At 46.2% G+C, this 5,431-nt stretch overlaps 1 non-coding gene across 1 annotated transcript; it reads left to right on the top strand.

The window, feature by feature from the left end:
- Positions 1-2,033: 2,033 nt before the first annotated feature.
- Positions 2,034-2,140, top strand: LOC112439233 (U6 spliceosomal RNA). Its single transcript, XR_003027515.1, has one exon. It is a non-coding gene; the product is annotated as a U6 spliceosomal RNA (small nuclear RNA).
- The last annotated feature ends 3,291 nt before the right edge of the window (positions 2,141-5,431 follow it).

Genomic DNA, 5,431 nt, shown 5'->3' on the forward strand with positions numbered 1-5,431 from the left:
CTCACTGTGCCTATGCACAGTGTATTGTTTGCGTAAACCATATGGTTTCTGCTGAACACCATTTTGGAGTCTGGAATTTGGGTACATACCAGGCAGAGAGGATGCTTATGTGAGCAGGCCCCCATAAAAACCTTGAGCCTTGAGTCTCTAAGGAGCTACTGTGGTTGGCAATATTTCACATGTGTTGTCACAACTCCTTGCTGGACTAATTAAGCATTTCCTCTGTGACTCCATGACTTCACTGGGAGAGGACCCTTGAAAGTTTGCTCATGGCTTCCTCCAGATTCCTAACATGGACCTTTATCCTTGCTAATTTTGCTTTCTATACTTTTCCTGTCATAAATCATAGCTGTGAGTATAAATATATGCTGAGTCCTGTGAGTCCTTTTAGCAAATCATTGTACCCAGGAATGGTCTTGGGGACACAAGGTGATACCTACTTCTTGAAGTTAACTGTTTTCTTATCTCAGTATTCCCTTTTATGTTTTTGTATTGTGGGGTTTTTAAAATTTATTTATTTATTTATTTATTTATTTATTTATTTATTTTTTTGAGACAGGGAGTCTTGCTCTGTCACCCAGGCTGGAATACAGTGGCACAATCTTGGCTCGCTGCAACCTCCGCCTCCCAGGTTCGAGCAATTCCCTGCCTCAGCCTCTCGACTAGCTGGGATTACAGGCGCCCGCCACCAGGCCCAGCTAATTTTTGTATTTTTAGTAGAGACGGGGTTTCACCATCTTGGCCAGGCTGGTCTTGAACTCCTGACCTCGTGGTCCACCCACCTCGGCCTCCCAAGTGCTGGGACTACAGGTGTGAGCCACTGCACCTGGCCTTGTTTTTGTATTGTTTTTGTTGTTTTGAGACAGGGTCTCACTCTGTGACCCAGGCTGGAGTGCAGTGGTGTGATGTTGACTTACTGCAACCTATACCTCCTGGGTTCAAGTGATCCTCCCACCTCAGCCTCCCAAGTAGCTGGGACTACAGGTGCACATTACCATGCCTTGCCAATTTTTGTATTTGTAGAGATGAGGTCTCGCAATGTTGCCCACGCTGGTCTCGAACTCCTGGGCTCAAGTGATCCACCTGACTCAGCCTCCCAAAGTGCTAGGATTACAGGCATGAGCCACCATGTCCAACCTCTCCTTTTTTGGGGGGGGTCAACTTAATTCCACAAACCCTTTTAAACAATATCCCTATGTTTTCTGTTTAATTGGTATAATTTCTGTTTTCCTGATGCTCCCTAAGCAGCATCACCAGTCAGTAAGGGCAAAATGCCTAGTTAATGTCCTTTGCTATTCCCCTGTTTATCAGAAACTAACATATGTAATAGGGCTAATCTCTTGTAACTCAGTTGCAAGAGGTGTTCAAGGAAGTTGCTCTTTAACAAGGAAGGTGGTGTTTAAACCAAACACTTCCCACAGACAGTCTCTATTTTTGTTTTGTTTTTGAAATGGAATCTCACTGATTGCCCAGGCTGGTCTTGAACTCCTGGCCTAAAGTGATTCTCCCTCCTAGGTCTTCCAAAGTGCTGGCATTACAGGCGTGAGCCACCACACCCATTAAATATGGTAGAGAAGCCAAGGCGCAGTGGCTTACGCCTGTAATCCCACCACTTTGGGAGGCTGAGGGGGGCGGATCACCTGAGGTCGGGAGTTTGGGACCAGCCTGACCAACATAGAGAAACCCCGTCTCTACTAAAAATACAAAATTAGCTGGGCGTGGTGGCACATGCCTGTAATCCCAGCTACTCGGGAGGCTGAGGTAGGAGAATCACTTGAATCTGGGAGGTAGAGGTTGTGGTCAGCCGAGATCGCGCCATTGCACTCCAGCCTGGGCAACAAGAGCAAAACTCGAAAAAAAAAAAAAAAAAAGGTAGACAGAAAAGGTGCCAGTAATACGATTATGTTAACTTTTAAAACTAACTTTATTTCAGGAAAAAAATATATATGATGTTTAGGTAAAGATCTTGTTCTGTGGTTAAAATTCATCCTGTATTTGTTTTGATTGGAGGAGTGACTAAAAGTGCTGTTACTGTGCTCGCCTCAGCAGCACATATACTAAAATTGGAACAATACAGAGAAGATTAGCATGGCCCCTCTGCAAGGATGACATGCAAATCTGTGAAGTGTTCCATATTTTTATAAAAATAACAGAAAAAAGAAAACAATGCTGTTACTACTAGAAATCATTGCCATCTCTATCTACTTGAAGACTTTCTGGTTCTGTTCAGTCTATAGGGTTCTGAAGAGTGAGCAAAATCTATAATAAACAGTATGATTCTAAGTGGAAATCAATCAGGAGGATTTCATTTGGAAAAATCACATAAAGGCAGAAATAAAAAGGTACAGATAAAATGTTTTATTATGGAAGATTTCAAACATCCACAAAAATTAGATATGACTATGAAGAACTCCCCATGTACCCATCATTCAGTTCATTGATTATCAATATAAGCTTAATTTTGTTTCATCCACTGTATTCCCCCAACCCCTTTTGGGTTATTTTAAAGCAAAGCACAGACATCATATTTCATCTGTAAATACTTCTGTATGAATATCTGAGATAAAGATTCATTTAAATAAGGTAAATACACCTACAATTTTTTAAAAATTTAAAACTTTTTTTTTTTGAGACAAGAGTGTCACATTCTCGCCCAGGCTGGAGTGCAGTGGCGCCATCTCGGCTCACTGCAAGCTCCGCCTCCCGGGTTCACGCCATTCTCCTGCCTCAGCCTCCCGAGTAGCTGGGACTACAGGCGCCCGCCACCACGCCAGGCTAATTTTTTTTTGTATTTTTAGTAGAGAGAGGGTTTCACTATGTTAGCCAGGATGGTCTCGATCTCCTGACCTCATGATCTGCCCACCTCAGCCTCCCAAAGTGCTGGGATTACAGGTATGAGCCACCATGCTCAGCCTAAAAAATGAAAAACTTTTATTTATTTATTTTTTTAGGGACAGTGTCTCACTCTGTCGCCCAGGCTAGAGTGCAGTGGTGCTATCCTAGGTCACTGCAGACTCCAACTCCTGGATTCAAGTGATCCTCACATCTTGGTCTCCCAAAGTGCTGGGATTACAGGCATGAGCCAACTGCACCCAGCCTTAATAATTTTTTTTTTTTGAGACAGGGTCTCGCTGTGTCACCCAAGCTGGAGTGCACAATCCCGGCTCACTGCAACCTCTGCCTTCCGGGTTCAAGCATTCCTCCTGCCTCAGCCTCCTGAGTAGCTGGGATTACAGACACGTGCCACCACCCCCAACTAATTTTTGTATCTTTAGTAGAGATGGGGTCTTACCATGTTGGCCAGGCTGGTCTCGAACTCTTGACCTCATGATCCACCTGCCTTGGCCTCCCAAAGTGTGGGATTACAGGTGTGAGCCACCGTGCCCAGCCTCTCCACCATAGAGCTTAACTTTTAGCACATTCAAGAAGTATTCACAAAAAATAAAGTATATACAATTTAAAATTTAGTTGCTCAAAAAAGATGTCATCGCCGGGCGCGGTGGCTCATGCCTGTAATCTTAGCACTTTGGGAGGCCGAGGCAGGCAGATCACCTGAGGTCAGGAGTTTGAGACCAGCCTCAACATGGAGAAAACCCGTCTCTACTAAAAATATAAAATTAGCCGGTCATGGTTGTGCATGCCTGTAATCCCAGCTACTCGGGAGGCTGAGGCAGGAGAATTGCTTGAACTAGGGAGGCGGAGGTTGCGGTGAGCCGAGATTGCGCCATTGCACTCCAGCCTGGGCAACAAGAGTGAGACTCGGTCTCGAAAAAAAAAAAAAAGGCATCATATAGACAGTAGGGCAAAGTACCCACGTAAAAAGATTAGTTCTATGATTACAGTGAATTTGACATCAACCAGTAAATGTGTTTATAATCGTAACACAGTCCTTACTAACAATGTAATCAAGGCTTTTTTTTTTTTTGAGACCGCGTTTTGCTCTTGTTACCCAGATTGGAGTGCAATGGCGCGATCTCAGCTCACCGCAACCTCCACCTCCCGGGTTCAAGTGATTCTCCTGCCTCAGCCTCCCGAGTAGCTGGGATTACAGGCATGTGCCACCACACCTGGCTAATTTTTGTATTTTTAGTAGAGATGGGGTTTCTCCATGTTGGTCAGGCTGGTCTCGAACTCCTGACCTCTTGATCCACTCGCCTCCGCCTCCCAAAGTGTTGGGATTACAGGCGTGAGCCACTGCACCCGGCCAAAAATTTCTTAAAATCATCTAGTATCCAGCTTTCAAATTTCTTAGTCTCATATACCTTTTTTTAATATTTAGTTTGTGCAAAAGAAAATCAAAATAAAGCCTTTTACATCTTTTAAATCTACAGCTGTCTCCCCCTTCCCTTCCTTTTTTACTTGATATTTACTCACTGAAGAAACTGGGTGACTTGTCTTATAGAATTTCCTGCATTCTGGAGTTGGCAGATAGTGTCCCCTTGGTGTCATTTAACATGTTCTTTTCCTTTTGGTTTGAGTCAGGGTCTCACTCTGTCACCCAGGCTGGAATGCAGTGGAATTATCACAGCTCATTGCAATCTCAAACTTCTGGGCTCAAGTGATCCTCTTGCCTCAGCCTCCCCAGTAGCTGGGACTACAGGTGTGTAACACCATGCCCAGCTAATTAAAAAATTTTTTTTTGTAGAGATGGGGTCTCGCCATGTTGCCAAGGCTGGTCTCAAACTCCTGGCCTCAAGCGACCCTCCTGCCTCAGCATTCCAAAGTGTTGCGATTTCAGGCATGAGCTACTGTCCCTGGCCTGAAAATGTGCTTTAAAGAAGACCTTACTGGAATACTGGAAATATTTAAGATTTAAAGAAGAGCAAGTGAGAGGTGACAACGTGCTGGCAGCCCTCGCTTGCTCTTGGCGCCGCCTCAGCGTCTGCTCTGGCCACACTCCAGGAGCCCTTCAGCCTGCCGCTGCGCTATAAGGGCCCCTCCCTGGGGCTGGCCGAGGCAGGAGCCGGCTCTCTCTGCTCGCCGGGAGGTGTGGAGGGAGAGGCGCAGGTGGGAGCCGGGGCTGCGCGTGGCACTCGTGGGCTGGCACGGGTTCTGGGTGGGCATGGGGTCGGCCAGCCCCGCACTCGGTGCGGCCGGCGCCTTCTGGGCTTGATCCAGGGACGAGCTCCCTCTGGGCTGCCAGAGTGCCTAGGCTAGGTGCTGCAGAGACCCCGGGAGTACCAGTGAGAGGTGAAGCCGGCTGGACTTCCGGGATGGGTGGGGACTTGGAGAACTTTTCTGTCTAGCTAAAGGTTTGTAAACGCACCAATCAGCACTTTGTGTCTAGCTAAAGGATTGTAAATGCACCAATTAGCACTCTGTGTCTAGCTCAAGGTTTGTAAACCCACCACTCAGCACCCTGTGAAAACGGACCAATCAGCTCTCTGTAAAATGGACCAATCAGCAGGCTGTGGGTGGGGTCCGCTAAGGG

This window comes from Pan paniscus, chromosome 13 (genome assembly GCF_029289425.2).
Source record: "Pan paniscus chromosome 13, NHGRI_mPanPan1-v2.0_pri, whole genome shotgun sequence".
Taxonomy (NCBI): domain Eukaryota; kingdom Metazoa; phylum Chordata; class Mammalia; order Primates; family Hominidae; genus Pan; species Pan paniscus.